At 49.5% G+C, this 17,433-nt stretch overlaps 3 protein-coding genes and 3 non-coding genes across 18 annotated transcripts in view; 2 read left to right on the forward strand and 4 right to left on the reverse strand.

Annotated features, from left to right (window-relative positions):
• Nucleotides 1–17,433, forward strand: part of LOC102943236 (zinc finger protein 883) — a 2,438,435-nt gene that overhangs the window by 1,520,233 nt on the left and 900,769 nt on the right.
• Nucleotides 1–17,433, reverse strand: part of LOC114020163 (zinc finger protein 501) — a 1,907,800-nt gene that overhangs the window by 1,486,234 nt on the left and 404,133 nt on the right. The gene's annotated exons all lie outside the window — the stretch shown is intronic.
• LOC119564595 (zinc finger protein 883) overlaps nucleotides 1–17,433 on the reverse strand; it is a 1,467,279-nt gene that overhangs the window by 638,033 nt on the left and 811,813 nt on the right. The window lies entirely within an intron of this gene.
• On the forward strand, nucleotides 2,242–2,323 carry TRNAS-AGA. Its single transcript has one exon. It is a non-coding gene; the product is annotated as a tRNA-Ser (tRNA).
• TRNAE-UUC lies at nucleotides 5,409–5,480 on the reverse strand. Its single transcript has one exon. It is a non-coding gene; the product is annotated as a tRNA-Glu (tRNA).
• Nucleotides 14,089–14,160, reverse strand: TRNAC-GCA. The gene has a single exon. It is a non-coding gene; the product is annotated as a tRNA-Cys (tRNA).

A 17,433-nucleotide genomic window follows, 5' to 3' on the forward strand; every position in this document is an offset into this window, starting at 1 on the left:
GACTGACCCTTGGGGAACACCACAAGTTACCCCCTCCATTCTGAAAATTTACCATTTATTCCTACCCTTTGTTCCCTGTCTTTTAACCAGTTCTCAGTCCATGAAAGGATCTTCCCTCTCATCCCATGACAACTTAACTTACGTAAGAGCCTTTGGTGAGGGACCTTCTCAAAGGCTTTTTGGGAATCTAAGTACACTATGTCCACTGGATCCCCCTTGTCCGCATGTTTGTTGCCCATTCAAAGATCTCTAAGAGATTAGTAAGACATGATTTCCCTTTACAGAAACCATGTTGACTTTTGCCCAACAATTTGCCCAGTACTGATGTTAGACTTCCTGGTCTGTAATTACCAGGATCCCCTCTAGAGCCCTTTTAAAATATTGGTGTAACATTAGCTGTCTTCCAGTCACTGGGTACAGAAGCTGATTTAAAGGACAGGTTACAAACCCTAGTTAATCGTTCCACAATTTCACATTTGAGTTCTTTCAGAACTCTTGGGTGATGCCATCTGGTCCCGGTGACTTGTTACTGTTCAGTTTCTCAATTAATTCCAAAACCTCCGCAAAGGACACTTCAATCTGTGACAATTCCTCAGATTTGTCACCTACAAAGGACGGCTCAGGTTTGGGAATCTCCCTAACAGCCTCAGACGTGAAGACTGAAGCAAAGAATTCATTTAGTTTCTCCGCAATGACTTTATCGTCTTTAAGTGCTCCTTTTGTATCTCGATCGTCCAGGGGCCCCACTGGTTGTGTAGCAGGCTTCCTGCTTGTGATGTACATAAAAAACATTTTGTTATTACCTTCTGAGGTTTTGGCTAGCTGTTCTTCAAACTCCTTTTTGGCTAATCTTATTACATTTTTGCACTTAATTTGGCAGTGTTTATGCTCCTTTCTATTTACCTCACTAGGATTTGACTTCCATTTTTTAAAAGATGCCTTTTTATCTCTCACTGCTTCTTTTACATGGTTGTTAAGCCACGGTGGCTCTTTTTAAATTCTTTTACTGTGTTTTTTAATTTGGGGTATACATTTAAGTTGAGCATCTATTATGGTGTCTTTGAAAAGTGTCCATGCAGCTTGCAGGGATTTCACTCAAATACTCACCAGCAACCACACACCACACAACAGAACCACTAACCCAGGAACCTATCCTTGCAACAAAGCCCGTTGCCAACTGTGCCCACATATCTATTCAGGGGACACCGTCACAGGGCCTAATCACATCAGCCACACGATCAGAGGCTTGTTCACCTGCACATCTACCAATGTGATATATGCCATCATGTGCCAGCAATGCCCCTCTGCCCTGTACATTGGTCAAACTGGACAGTCTGCGTAAAAGAATAAATGGACACAAATCAGACGTCAAGAATTAGAACATTCAAAAACCAGTCGGAGAACACTTCAATCTCTCTGGTCACTCGATTACAGACCTAAAAGTGGCAATTCTTCAACAAAAAAACTTCAAAAACAGACTCCAAGGAGAGACTGCTGAATTGGAATTAATTTGCAAACTGGATACAATTAACTTAGGCTTGAATAGAGACTGGGAGTGGATGGGTCATTACACAAAGTAAAACTATTTCCCCTTGTTTATTTCCCCTCCTACAGTTCTTGTCAACTGATGGAAATGGCTCACCTTGATTATCACTACAAAAGGTCCTCCACCGCTCTCCTGCTGGTAATCGCTCACCTTTCCTGATCACTCTGGTTACAGTGTGTACGGTGACACCCACTGTTTCATGTTCTCTGTGTATATAAATCTCCCCACTGTATTTTCCACTGCATGCATCCGATGAAGTGAGCTGAAGCTCACGAAAGCTTATGCTCTAATAAATCTCCTCTAATAATCTGTTAGTCTCTAAGGTGGCACAAGTCCTCCTTTTCTTTTTACGGATACAGACTAACACGGCTGCTACTCTGAAACTCTAGTCACTGTACCTTTTAATTTCTGTTTAACTAACCTCTTCATTTTTGCATGGTTCCCCTTTCTGAAATTAAATGCCACAGCGTTGGGCACCATTCTCAGACATCGCTGACATCCTTAACCACAAACACACTCTCCTCATGCCCCAGCCAGAAGGGAAATGGGCAGGAATTCTCGCTGTTCAGCCACGGGCCCACTCACACAATGGCCCAGCCGTCAGCGTGCTGGGGAAGCTGGTCTGAGGAAACAATTGGAAATGATCACGCAGTGAGAACAGAACTAGCGTGCAGTGAGAGGGCTGCCGAAAGCCGACAGTTGTGGCTGAGTGGTTAAGGCGGTGGACTAGAAATCCATTGGGGGCTCCTTGCACGGGTTCAAATCCTGCCAACTACGGAGGAGCTGGTGGCTGTTTAGTTTCAGTGCCTGAGTATCCTTGGTGTCAACGGGAGCTGGGTCTTTCCTCGCCTGAGGCTATGGCTACGCTGCCCTACAGAGTTATGCCGCTTTAGTTGAAGTGTTTTAATTAAACACTATGCTCCTTGCGTCACCAGAGCGCATCCACGCCAGCAGCTCTTGCATCGGCTCACAGAGCAGTGCACTGTGGGTGGCTTCCCCCTGTGCCACCCGGCCGCAGGGTCCTTTTGGGAAGGGTTTGCAGGGTCCCATGGGCCTGCGCAGCATCACAAGGCGGGTTTCTCTGTCCCTTGGTTCCATGGGCATCCGACTCCATCGCCAGCTGCTTTTCACCGGCAATGCGTGCGGTGGGGTGGAGACCGTGTGTGTGCGGGGAGAGACCATGTGTGTGCTGGGGAAGAGTGAGTGTGTCGGCAGGCTGTAAGTTCAGAGAGCTGCTGGAAGCAACCAGTCCGAGGCAGGGGGAGGGGGACACCCCTTTACTGAGGCAGGGGGAGGGGGACAGCCCCGACATCAGCCCCCACTTCCCTCACTGGCTCAGCACAGCAGTCTCTCTCTCTCACACACACACACACACGCACACGCTGCTGCCTGTCTAGCTCTGTGTCAGGGGTGCCAGAACAGGGGGGTGTAGAGGGCCATGGCCCTACCCCTTTTACCAGCTGTAAGGACCGACAAGGGAGGGGGGGACAAGGCAGAGTCTTGGGGGGAAGAGGCGTTCTGTGGGTGTGGCCTTGGGGAAGGGCTGGGGCGGGGCCTCAGGGAGAAGGGGCGCAGTGAGTGAGGGGCCTTGGGGAAGGAGCATCAGGGGGGTTCCACAGTTTGGACACCGGTGGGCCCCCCCCCCACACACACACACTTTAAGGAAGCTTCTGCCACCCCTGCTCTGTGTTCGCAGCGCAGGGGAGCAGCATCCCACGGCAGCGATTTGCTCCTGGCGGCGGGAGCAGAGCCGCCGGCTCAGCTGTCAGAACGTCCCGGAGCCCCCGTAGCAGGAAGGCAGGGCAGGCGAGTTCACGGCGGGCATTGTGGGATACTGGCGAGGCCCATTACACTGACGCTTTCTTGCTTTAAGTTTGCTGCGAAAAGCTCTAGGCCTCTCCTCGAGGCCGTTTTATTTTGTTGCCAAACCAGGGCAGTTTTGTCACCCGACAGGGCGGTGCAGTGTTTACACCAGCCAAAAGCTGGCGACTGCGGGAGCCTCGTGTGTTTTTCCCACGCCCGAACAATATAATGATGCTGAAATAACTTGGTAGTGCAGACCTGGCCAAAGATTCTCACCCGTGCTCTGCTTTGCAGAATCCAAGCACAAGAAAAGCTTGTCAGGCCCCGGTGGGGTCTGGCAGGGAGTCAGGTGTGGGCACACACCATGGCTTAGCTGGATACAGCACCGGTTTCATAAACAGGAGACCCTGGCTTCAACTCCCAGGGGTGCCTTGTTGAGAGGCTTTTGGGACACCTGGTATTGGCTACAGTCAGAGGACAAGATACAGAGCTAGATGGGCCTTTGGTCTAGCCCTCTATGCCTGTTTTTATGGTTTAAATTACACTCACGGGCACTGATAATAGAGGCACTGAACGTTTGGGAGGTACGAGCTGATAGGTCAGTGTTCCAGGCCCCTCGCGGATGATCCCCCTTCCTCTGGGACAGAGGCGGGTCTGAGCTCTCCCACCAAATGGCGCATTGTGGCTGGCAGACTCTGTGGGCGGCTCATTTAATTTATGCCAAGGGTGGAGTCCTGCTTCGTGCACCGTGTCTGAGAATAAAAATCCTAAACCACCCTTTGCACTAACGAAGGCAGCGGGACGTGGTTTGGTCCCTGCCCCAAAGCAGGCCGACCAATGGAGAACTGCCACCGAGTCCAAGGTAATGCTCCACGGCCGTTTTACCTTTTTCGCTTGCGAAACTCCCTTCCAGCCTTGCGGGGTCCCAGAGCCCGGTACTGAGCCTGAGCCGAGATGGCGACACTGCAAATTTCCCAGCCGCTTCGAGCATCTTCCTTATCACGCTACGGGAGCGCAGATGCATTCGTGCGGTGATGTCACTGCAGCATTTTGAATGTCGGCTTGCCTCAGAGTAAGACCAGAAGTCCAGACTGGCTCCATTTGGCACCTTGGGTGGTAAGACACCCCAGTGACTGCTGTGCAGTTCTGTAAGTGTGGCCGTGGCTGAACAGCGAGAATTCCTGCCCATTTCCCTCCTGGCTGGAGCATGGTTAGAGTGTGTTTGTGGTTAATTGTTCATTGTTCATTCCCTGCCATGACAATTCAGACAGTCCCTTTCCCCAACATGTCGGCAGCACATCTGTGATTCCAGTGGCAGGTTTGCTCTGGGGCACTGAGATTTTGGGGGGAGTTGGTGGCTCCTTTCCTTCCTCACCCTGGAGCAAACTCAGCTTTTTATTCCATCCTTGATGATTCATGGAAGAACAACAGCAGCATAAAGAAAGAGGAGAGGGAATATCTCACTGCCTGGGGGGGAGGTGGCCACGTCCCCTCTGTCTGACCATTGCCATTGCAGGAGAGAAGGTTTCACTGGAATCGAACGCCCTGGCTCAGACAAGAGACACAGGACGATTTTGCTGTTCAGGGATCCGTGCAAAGGAAATTGTTTCTCCGTGTGCAAATGAGGAGGGAAATGAAACACCCACATGGCAGTGCTTAAGGCATAAGGGAACCCTATAGGATTAGGATAGGATAAGTTCTCAAGCAGCATGTGTCTTACTTTGCCCATCTGTCAATTTTGATGATTATCGATGGCAATATTTTGCCATTGGGTTGTGTGTTTACACAGATATTGACATTTACCAACAAATACGTCGTTCTTCCGAGCCTGTCCTTGGTGAGTTTAGAGGGAGACGTTCACTCTCCCCAGCCCCCAGTGCTAGGCCTGTGCTCCCCACTTCCCACGCTGCTGGGATCCTTCCCTGATCTCCCCCAAGACCTCTGCCCCCCACCCCCACTTCTGGGATCCCCTCCCAACGCTGTCCAACTCCCTTACTGACAGGATCCTTCCAAGTTCCTTTCAATTCCTGCCTCCCCTCTGGGCAAAAGCTCTGCCTTATTCCCACACCGGGAATTGAACCCGGGCCGCCTGGGTGAAAACCAGGAATCCTGACCACTAGACCACATGGGACTGGCACTGCTGGGCTTCTCTAAGCCAACCCCTCGTGAGAGCAGTAGGGCCGCCCAGCGGGGCCTGCGCCCAAGGCTGCACGAACCCTCCGGGTGCTGAGGTTTCCCCTCTCTCCATTCCCGGTGCCTGTGATCAGGAACCACAGATCGGGGCTCTCAGGTGCTGCACAGACCGGGACTGAGATTAGGACCCCCTCTTGTGCAAGGTGCTGTACAAACCCTGGCCAACACTGGGACACCTGTGGGGTTCCCCTCAATTTCCCTCAGCCTCTGCTGCCCAACTCCTTCTGACCCCCTGTGGATCAACCCCCCGCAATAAACCCACTTTCCAAACAGTCCTTCTTCCCCCGCCCCCTCTCTTGGCTTGCACACCCCGGGCCCATCTGCTCCCGCCCCCCCCAGGTGAAGAAGCCATGGAGGCAACTTCAGCCACTGGAGACAGCCCCAGCCAGCGCTGCAGCCCGCCCCGGGTGCTCCTTGCAAGACGCAGGAAAGGGGAGCGGTGGGAACAAAGCCCAGAGGCCGGGGGCGGGGCCTGTCACAGCCCGGGGGCGGGGCAGCTCCTGGGGGCGGGGCCTGTCACAGCCCGGGGGCGGGGCAGCTCCTGGGGGCGGGGCCTGTCACAGCCCGGGGGCGGGGCAGCTCCTGGGGGCGGGGCTCGGGCCCGGACCAGACGCAGCTGCTGCCTCCGTGGGACCCGGGAGTCCGGGCTGATCAGCTGCGGCTCCCCCCGGGGTCCCTGCTGGGGGGGGACCGTCATTAAAGCTCCTTCCCTGCCGCGCCGGGCGAGCTGGGGAACCAGCCTCCTAGAGCCCCGGACTCTCACCATCCGCTCCGGAGCCGGGGACTCCAGGTGAGCGAGAGCCCCCGGGGGGGGAGCGCTGGGGCCGGGCAGGAACGTGACTCTCTGCCCCGGGGAGCCCCAGACGCTGCAGCCCCCGGGGATCGGCTCCCTGGTTTGCCCACGGGCCGGCCGGCCGCGCCGGAGCCGCCTGAGCCCGAGCGGAGCTGCCGGTCTCAGCTGCAGCCAGGATCTGCCCCTGGCCCCGCTGAGATGCAGGTGGGGGCAGAGAATGGGGCCCGGGGGCTCCCCTTGGTGTGGCTGGAGGTGGTGGGGAGGGGAAGGAGGGTGGGACAGGTGGGGGATTGAACCGTCTCTGTGCAGCCAGGGGGGAGAAGTGTGTGTGTGGGGGGAGAGAGAGGGGGTGAGCTCCTTGCATCCTTTCCCTGTTTGTGCCATATACTGAAACAATTCTCTCTAGTTTTCCCCCTTTTCTCTCCCCGTACCGCATATGGCTAGGAAATCCAAGGCGATTCCCTCGCTTTTCCTCAGATTGACTCTCTGTTCTCTTATTTTTTCCCGAGTTTCTCCATAATTCTCAAATTGTAATTTGAATTATTCTCCTCCGCTCTGGGATATTTCCTCACCCATTTTGTCTGCAGGAATCTGTCCTTGTTTGAGTGGGAAATTGTTGCCCTGAGTCATTCCCCGAAAGGGATCGGGGTTAGTGGGTGCTCTTTGGGGGAGCCCTGAGACACGGCTTCCTCTGGGGTGGGGATGGGGTTGCCGTCCTCTGCCACCAAGAGGGCATGGTAGGGGAAGGGAGGAGCCAGTGTCCTCTATGGAGCCTGCCCAGCCCCTTTGATTCTCTCCTTTTTAGCATCTTGTCGAAAGACTTTATTACTGGGTGTCAAGTATCAGGGGGTAGCCGTGTTAGTCTGTATCCACAAAAACAACAAGGAGTCCGATGGCACCTTAAATAACAGATTTATTTGAGCATAAGCTTTTGTGGGTAAAAACCCCACTTCTTCAGATGCATGGAGTGAAAATTACAGATGCAGACATAAATATTCAAAAACCAGTTGGAGAACACTTCAGTCTCTCTGGTCACTGGATCACAGACCTAAGAGTGGGAATTCTTCAGCAAAAAAAAACTTCAAAAACAGACTCCAAGGAGAGACTGCTGAATTAGAATTAATTTGCAAACTGGATACAATTAACTTAGGCTTGAATAAAGACTGGGAGTGGATGGGTCATTACACAAAGTAAAACTATTTCCCCATGTTTATGCCCCCCCTTCCCCCCCACCACCACACACACACTCACTGTTCCTCAGTGTTCTTGTCAACTGCTGGAAATGGCCCACCTTGATTATCTCTACAAAAGGTTCCCCCCCCCTGCCCCCCTGTTGGTAATAGCTCACCTTACCTGATCACTCTGGTTACAGTGTGTATGGTGACACCCATTGTTTCACGTTCTCTGTGTATATAAATCTCCCCCCTGTATTTTCCACTGAATGCATCCAATGAAGTGAGCTGTAGCTCACGAAAGCTTGTGCTCAAATAAATTGGTTAGTCTCTAAGGTGCCACACGTCCTCCTTTTCTTTCTGCGAATACAGACTTCCACGGCTGCTACTCTGAAACCAGACATAAATATGCTGGCACATGAAGAGAAGGGAGTTACCTAACCGGTGGAGAATGCTTCAATCTTCCTGGACATTCTTTAACAGATTTGGAAGTAGCTATACTTGAACCCACACACGCACAAAAAAAAAAACCCCCCTTCAGAAACAGTCTTCAAAGAGAACCAGCAGAACTGAACTTCATTTGCAAATTTAACACCACGAATTTGGGTTTGAATAGGGACTGGGAGTGGCTGGCTCATTACAAAAGCAGCTTGGCCTCTCCTGGAATTGACCCCTCCTCATCTATTGTTGGGAGTGGACTGCATTGGCCCTGTCAACACTGGTTCTCCACTTGTGAGATAACTCCCTTCTCTTCATTTGCCAGTAAATTTCTGTCTGCATCTGTAATTTTCACTCCATGCATCTGAAGAAGTGGGGTTTTTACCCACAAAAGCTTATGCTCAAATAAATCTGTTAGTCTTTAAGGTGCCACCAGATTCCTTGTTGTTTTTATTACTGGGGAGGCTGAAAAATGTCTCTGTGGGTTTAGCCCAAGCAGGAGGGACCAGGTCCACACTGTAATAAAGAGATCAAGCATTTTCCCAGCATGGCAGACTCTAGGGTGTCTGTCTGCAGGGAAAGGGCCTGGAGGAATCGTGATGTGAAATCAAAGCCTGTTCTGAAACCTCCACAACTGCCCTTCTCGCCCTGCCAGTCTGCAGAATGACATCCATGTTTCCCTCCAGCTCATCCCATCCTCCCACGGGACAGGGGAGAGAAATGGCTGCTGTGGAGCCAGTTCAGGTAGGGATTACTGGGGGGTTGCTGGTGGGCTCGTGCAGGAGGGAGAGGGACAGCAAACACCCCGGAGATGGGAAGGTTTGCAGAGTCTGGTTTGGAGGTTGGAGCGGGGCAGGAAACTCACAGGGTGAAGAAAGGGAGGAGGCCAGGGTGTAGTAAATCTGTTGGGACTTGTTTAATATGTGGCTTAGACCCATGAGGTTGGAAGATTGAAATGCCTTAATTTGTGGAACAGGAAACAACCCACCTAGGTGGGGCTAGAAAAATGGAACAGACTCCCAGTGCTGGAGCCAGAGCTGATTGACCAGTGGCTGCTATGAGATATAGAGGGGGCACCCACCAGTGAAGCTTAGGGCCTCTTTTTGAGGCCCCACAACATACTATAAAAACTTGATGGCCCCACATATGCATGGTTTTCTGCATATAAAAGCCAGGGCTGGGCATTAGGGGGTGGCAACCAGGGCAATTGCCTGGAGCCCATGTGACATGGGCCCCTGCAAAGCTAATTACTCAAGCTTTGGCTTCAGCCCCTGAGGCTCATGGCCTCAGGCTTCAGTGCCATGCAGTGAGGTTTGGGCTTTCTGCCCTAGGCCCAAGCGAGTCGAACACTGGCCCCACTTGGAGGACCGCTTGAAACCTGCTCGCAGTCCCTCAGAGGTCCAGGGACCCCTGGTTGACAACCACTGCCTTCGAGGATATGCCCCTCCCTCCATATCCAGCTCCAGGACTGGCCTTAGGGAAAATGACACCCTGGGTGAACTTGTATTTTAGTGTCCCCCATCACCCCGGTCCTCACAGGCTCCCCACCATCACGTCCAGGCCCCGATGCCTCCCTCTAGTGCTTAATTTGTATTGAAAGAGGTGCCAGAGCTCAGCCGTGGCACAAATAAAGCACTGGCAGGGAGGCCTGACAGCGGCGGGTACTGGCCAAGCGCCCAGCTCTGAAGGCAATGCCACCGCCAGCAGAAGTAAGGGTGGCCTGGTATGTGGTGTATTGTGTAGCCTTTTATTTTATTTAAAGTGCATTTTGTAATGTGGTATCACACCACCGTGTGTTCAGCTCTGGTGGCTACAGTTTCAAGCTTAACAGAAAGAACAGGAGGACTTGTGGCACCTTAGAGACTAACAGATTTATTAGAGCATAAGCTTTCGTGAGCTGCAGCTCACTTCATCGGATGCATACTGTGGAAAATACAGTGGGGAGATTTATGTACACAGAGAACATGAAACAATGGGTGTTACCTGATCACTCTCCTTACAGTGTGTATGGTAAGGTGAGCTATTACCAGGAGGAGAGCGGGGACGGGGGACGGACACCTTTTGTCATGGTAATCGTGTTATACCAATAAAATAAAAACCAGCAGGATCTTATTAGAGGGAAAAAGGAAAAATACCACATTTATTGTGAATACAGAAAGAATCATAGTAAGCAGTTAGTTATAGCTATAATATTCCATTCAATCTCATATTTATACACACACACACACACACACACACACACACACACACGGTTCTGCAAGGTTATCATCATAGTTACCAGCCTTAGAGTTGCTCATGCCAAGCCACTGGCCAGGTGGCCTGGACATGAGGAGGGAGCAGGGCCTTGTCAGATGCTCAGCTGATGCTCCTGGAAGTTGTTTTGCAGAATCAGACCCCAAAGTTCTCACTTTCTAGAGTCCATTTTTATAGGAATTCCTTCCTATGCCAGTCTGTGGGAATTGTTTCATCATGCTGTTGCTGAATCAATCAGCAGATGGCACATTCCTGACGGCTCCGTGCTGCTAGATGTTATCTTGTTCTTTGGTTCTCCCATCCTTGAGGCTGCTGGGTGGATTCCAGTCTGCCCTCCGGGGGTCCTCTGGTTATTTCCACTTGACGCCTTCTTCAGCCGATGGACACTGGATTCTTAGGCTGGCACCTCCCTGATCATTCAGTTATTATCCACACCAAGCATCCATCCACATACATCCTCTATCTCTATTTTAATCACAATTGTTAATACAACAAAAGGGTGGGGAGTCTCTGGATGCTGTTTCTGTTGTTACAGAGTATTGCTTTGAGTCTCTCTCTGTGTGAATTGCTTTGAGAACAGACTCTGTCTTAGAATGTACTAACGCAATTAGCAGCTTGCAAGTTTCACACATAGAGGGAGAGAAACAGTACCAAAAACCAAGAGACTTCTTAATTAGTAATACCCTGGAATTTAAACTATGGGGAATCAAACTCATTTGTGATTTTATTACAGAACTTCTTTAATATGATCCAACAATCGAGGTGGGCCATTTCCAGCAGTTGACAAGAACATGTGAGGAACAGTGTGTGTGTGTGGTGGGGGGGGGGTTAAACATGGGGAGATAGTTTTACTTTGTGTAATGACCCATCCACTCCCAGTCTCTATTCAAGCCTAAATTAATTATATCCAGTTTGCAAATTAATTCCAATTCAGCAGTCTCTCGTTGGAGTCTTTCAGAGTAGCAGCCGTGTTAGTCTGTATTCACAAAAAGAACAGGAGGACTTGTGGCACCTTAGAGACTAACCAATGTATTTGAGCATAAGCTTTCGTGAGCATCCGATGAAGTGAGCTGTAGCTCATGAAAGCTTATGCTCAAATAAATTGGTTAGTCTCTAAGGTGCCACAAGTACTCCTGTTCTTTTTTCGTTGGAGTCTGTTTTTGAAGTTTTTTTTGCTGAAGAATTGCCACTTTTAGGTCTGTAATCGAGTGACCAGAGATTGAAGTGTTCTCCGAATGGTTTATGAATGTTATAATTCTTGACATCTGATTTGTGTCCATTTATTCTTTTACGTAGAGACTGTCCAGTTTGGCCAATGTACATGGCAGAGGGGCATTGCTGGCACATGATGGCATATATCACATTGGTGGATGTGCAGGTGAACGAGCCTCTGATAGTGTGGCTGATGTTGTTAGGCCCTGTGATGGTGTCCCCTGAATAGATATGTGGACACAGTTGGCAACGGGCTTTGTTGCAAGGATAGGTTCCTGGGTTAGTGGTTCTGTTGCGTGGTGTGTGGTTGCTGGTGAGTATTTGCTTCAGGTTGGGGGGCTGTCTGTAAGCAAGGACTGGCTTGTCTCCCAAGATCTGTGAGAGTGATGGGTCGTCCTTCAGGATAGGTTGTAGATCCTTGATGATGCACTGGAGAGGTTTTAGTTGGGGGCTGAATGTGATGGCTAGTGGCTTTCTGTTATTTTCTTTGTTGGGCCTGTCCTGTAGTAGGTAACTTGTGGGTACTCTTCTGGCTCTGTCAATCTGTTTCTTCACTTCAGCAGGTGGGTATTGTAGTTGTAAGAACGCTTGATAGAGATCTTGTAGGTGTTTGTCTCTGTCTGAGGGGTTGGAGCAAATGCGGTTGTATCGCAGAGCTTGGCTGTAGATGATGGATCATGTGGTGTGGTCTGGGTGAAAGCTGGAGGCATGTAGGTAGGCATAGTGGTCAGTAGGTTTCCGGTATAGGGTGGTGTTTATGTGACCATCGCTTATTAGCATCGTAGTGTCCAGGAAGTGGATCTCTTGCGTGGACTGGTCCAGGCTGAGGTTGATGGTGGGATGGAAATTGTTGAAATCATGGTGGAATTCCTCAAGGGCTTCTTTTTGTTCACGTGCACATCTATCAATGTGATATGTGACAGCAATGCCCCTCTGCAATGTACATTGGCGAAACTGGACAGTCTCTATGTAAAAGCCCCCAACTAAAACCTCTCCAACGCATCATCAAGGATCTACAACCTATCCTGAAGGACGACCCATCACTCTCACAGATCTTGGGAGACAGGCCAGTCCTTGCGTACAGACAGCCTCCCAACCTGAAGCAAATACTCACCAGCAACCACACACCACACAACAGAACCACTAACTCAGGAACCTATTCTTGCAACAAAGCCCGTTGCCAGCTGTGTCCACATATCTTTTCAGGGGATACCATCACCAGGCCTAATCACATCAGCCACACTATCAGAGGCTCGTTCACCTGCACATCCACCAATGTGATATATGCCATCATGTGCCAGCAATGCCCCTCTGCCATGTACATTGGTCAAACTGGACAGTCTCTACGTAAAAGAAGAAATGGACACAAATCAGACGTCAAGAATTAGAACATTCAAAAACCAGTCGGAGAACACTTCAATCTCTCTGGTCACTCGATTACAGACCTAAAAGTGGCAATTCTTCAACCAAAAAAACTTCAAAAACAGACTCCAACGAGAGACTGCTGAATTGGAATTAATTTGCAAACTGGATACAATTAACTTAGGCTTGAATAGAGACTGGGAGTGGATGGGTCATTACACAAAGTAAAACTATTCCCCCTCTCCCCCCCCCCCCCCCGTTCCTCAGATGTTCAAAAGGTTTTTCCTCCACCCCCCCCGCCCCGCCGCTCTCCTGCTGGTAATAGCTCACCTTACCTGATCACTTCTGTTACAGTCTGGAAACAAAACCCATTGTCTCATGTTCTCTGTGTGTATAAATCTCCCCACTGTATTTTCCACTGAATGCATCCGATGAACTGAGCTGTAGCTCACGAAAGCTTATGCTCAAATAAATTTATTAGCCACAACTCCTCCTGTTCTTTTCCGGATACAGAGTAGCACGACTGCTATTCTGAAACCTTAAATAACATGCTAAAGGTCACACATTCCTTAGGAGAAAATAAAGGGAGAAAACACCAAAAACCACGAAACCCTTGCTGTTTCTACCCAAGCGATCAATGAGACCAGAAAGTGAGACTAGAGACGTAAGACTGTGCAATTAACTATCGGTACTACACTAACTCTGCAGTTACTTAGATGCAGACACAACCAGCTCTATGGTTGGTAACCTTACAGAGACTCTGCTGCCGATCATGAACTGGGAGCACATTCCCTTTAAGCAGCTGCCATTTGAATGCATCGCAAAGTCACAAGGAACAGCGATCTGTGTTAAAGGAAGGCTGCCATTTATTAGAGCCCCAATTGATATTGTGCGCACAAAGAGAGGATTGAATGTGTCACCGGTAATTTGGTAAATCTTGGTTATTTTATTTTTGTAAGAGGTTCCTGTCCACCTCCAGTAGAGTTTTCAGTCCCAATGGCAACTTACTTACCGAATGTAACACAAACTAGTCCATTCCTCCCAAGGGGATGGGGTTCTCGTTCTTCTGCACATTGTAGCCCACGGAGACCAAGGACCTGCAAATGTGCCTTCATATTATACCTTTGTTTAATGGATGAAAACATGAACTAGACACTTAGAGGATTGGAACTGATTTCAGCGGAGGGACCTGTTTGCTAGGTTTTTATGCGTTTGCAGAGGAAAACCTTGAGTGTTCCCATTCACTTCAGGTATCCCTATTCAGTGGAACTCCTGAACATAAAGGAAATGGATATGCAATTATTTTTGTTAAAGGAAGAGGGCACTTGGATTTGAACCAAGGACCACTTGATCTGCAGTCAAACACTCTACCACTGAGCTACACCCCCATGACATTTGCACTGGTAAGTCAGTGATCTCAAGGATCTTGAAGGACAGGCCCTGCCTCAGACAGCTCCTTTTCCACTCCTAGACCACAGTGGTTTTAAAAATGGGGGTCGATTAAACTTTATATATACCTGTAGACACCACAGCTTGCACACCCACCAACAGAGCTTCTCCCACTGACATAGCTACCGCCTCTCGGGGAGGTGGATTAACTACACGGATGGGACAGCTCTCTCCCATCCCCTTACAGCATCTTCATTATTTATGAATAAATAGGAAATAACCTACCGAATGGACAGTAAATAATTTATAAAATATTGCTCTGTCTGCATTCAATATGGGTAACTGGTCCTATTGGGCTGCATTAGCAGGAGCATTGCGAGCAGATTGAGGGAAGTGATTATTCCCTGCTATTTGGCACTGATGAGGCCACATCTGGAGTATTATGTCCAGTTTTTAGCCCCCCCTCACTACAGAAAGGATGTAGACAAATTGGAGAGAGTCCAGGGGAGGGGAACAAAAATGATTAGGGGACCGAAACACGTGAGTTACGAGGAGAGGCTGAGGGAACTGGGATTGTTTAGTCTGCAGAAGAGAAGAATGAGGGGGGATTTGATAGCTGCTTTCAACTACCTGAGAGGTGGTTCCAGAGAGGATGGAGCTCGGCTGTTCTCAGTGGTAGCAGATGACAGAATAAGGAGTAATGGTCTCAAGTTGCAGTGGGGGAGGTGTAGGTTGGATATTAGGAAAATCTTTTTCACTAGGAGGGTGGTGAAGAACTGGAATGGGCTCCCTAGGGAGGTGGTGGACTCTCCATCCTCAGAGGTTTGTAAGGCCCGGCTTGCCAAAGCCCTGGCTGGGATGATTTAGTTGGTGTTGGTCCTGCTTTGAGCAGGGGGTTGGACTCAATGACATTCTGAGGTCTCTTCCAACCCTGATCGAGGGTTAGAATAACATTTCCAAACAAACGGTCGGTTGAGCTGAGTGCAAATCGCTATTATAATCCCCCCCGTCCAGTAGCCCTAGGGCAGGTTCCAAGCGTTGGATTCGAGCCGCTGAGTCAGCTTCTTGCAATGAGTTTCAGCCTTCCCAGAGGTAATTTGTGAGGGCTCGCCGTTTTCGGATGTTCTTGTTTAATTCCCATCCACCCAATTCAAATGAGTTTGAAATTACTCATGGCAACATTCTTTCACCTACTTTCCTAAACTGAGAACAGTTAGGAAATGTTGTACTGAGAGACCAGTCAGTGGGGAACAGAGCGATAGTCATTTGTAAACCAGTTGCATTAAGAACCACAGGTCTCTGGATGGGGGTAGGCCGCCGTGGGGATGGGGGTGTCACAGACAATTTGGAGGGAGGTGGCGGAGTAGGGGGTGGAAGAGGTTGAATTAGGGTACATTTTCCCTTTGTCCCAAAAGGGGCAGCACGACATGTCCAATTAAAAGGGGGTGTCAGGCCTGAAGAATTTACAATATCCACCAAAATAACAGGAATAACGAGACAAACAACACAAACACAGAACACAATGTTTTGTTGCGACAGGGGACCCACGGCGTTCTGGGGTGTTCTTCCACTCATGCCAGCTTGCCCATAAAGTGTCTGAAAAACAAAATAAACATTCCCCAGCCCCTGGGTGGGGACAGATGATTGCTTATAAATACCCCTTTCTTTTTACAAATTTTTCGCTGACTGCAGGAAAACAGAAGAATTACCTTTATGGTTTTTTGTTTGTTTTATACAAAGGATACTTGCTGCATATCTAGGCAGAGGAGGCCTGTCTATGTAAACACGGCCTGTTCCTGAAGTCTTTGCCCCAGCTCATCTCTGGATGTGAGGGGGGAGGTCATTCAGATCCTCCTTACACTTAGTATTTAAAAACTCTTTCTTTTCCCTACTTCTGCTGGCCTTAGATTTCTCCTCCTGTCTGTTCTTTCACAGCTCAGATGAGGTGACTGAGTGGTTAAGGTGATGGACTGCTAATCTATTGTACTTTGCATGCATGGGTTTGAATCCCATCCTCATTGTGAGCATTTAGTCTTCGCCCCTCCTTAATGAGCAACCATCTCCCCTTTGGTACAATGACAGACCTAGCCACAATGCTTCCTGTAAACAAAAACCTTCTCAGGAACTCAGACCTCCTTGCTTTCAATAAAATGTGTCTAAATCCCAGATTTCTCAAAGAGTTCTATATTTCTTCGTTTTTATCTCAAAAGGTAATATCCCAATAATCTCCCCCAAACACCCTGGGACCTGCCCAAATAATTTAAATGCCCCCCACCTCAGCAAGGCCACGACAGTGACCCACAGCTCGCGTGTCTAGGCCAAGCTGTTCTGAAGGAGGCAACTCAAAACATTTTCTCTCTGCTTCCCTTGGCAAGGTCTGACTGGGAAAACAAAATCCCCCAAATTGAAAATTTTCTGCTGAGAAACCAATACTAGTCTGTTTGGGGACTTTGATTTGAATGGATTATTATTATTCTCTTCTGATCTCTGAATTATTTCAGTTCAGTCTTTGTCCTCCAGATGTGTTGCCAGCTGTTGAGTTGTGGGGGAGCGAGGCCAAGTCATGATGTCTCTTCCCCTCTTTCATAGTTTCTTCCAACTTGCTAGAAAGCTCCTTTGCTAGGATGTGAGTCAAGCAGTGTCCATTGTCTCTGGGCTGTCTTGGAGAAGTCTGCATTGTACACGGTTCCTGGGAGAGTCCTTGGGAGTGTGGATATCTTTACTGGGCCAGCAGAGAATCTGGCTCCTCCATGTCGCACCGGAAAGGCTGGTGGTGGGCATTTCCCAGCCTCATCACATATTTCAGTAACGCACCCAGAGCAAAACTTCATCACTTCCCAGACAAGGCTAGCACACACCTTCCACCCAGGTATTAGCATTCAACAGATCACGACTTTTACAATGATACCTCACAAGACACATGTTGTACAAACCATGTCATCATTATCATAGAATCATAGAATATCAGGGTTGGAAGGGACCTCAGGAGGTCATCTAGTCCAACCCCCTGCTCAAAGCAGGACCAATCCCATTATGTGAGAGTGGTGACTATGGGGCTTCCAGCGTGCTGCTTTGAGCACAAGGTGCCACCCCTGGGCTGACACTGCAATGGAGACGAACCCTTAGAGTCCATCTCCCCCGGGATAAAGATGGCAGCAGGGCTGGCCTGGGTCATCTGACTTGGGCTCATGGAGCTCAAGCTGTGGGGCTAAAAACTGGGGAGCAGATATCTGTGTTCACGCTGAAGCCTGGGTTCGGAAACCCTCACCCCT

The sequence above is a fragment of the Chelonia mydas genome, chromosome 28 (assembly GCF_015237465.2).
Source record: "Chelonia mydas isolate rCheMyd1 chromosome 28, rCheMyd1.pri.v2, whole genome shotgun sequence".
Lineage (NCBI taxonomy): Eukaryota > Metazoa > Chordata > Testudines > Cheloniidae > Chelonia > Chelonia mydas.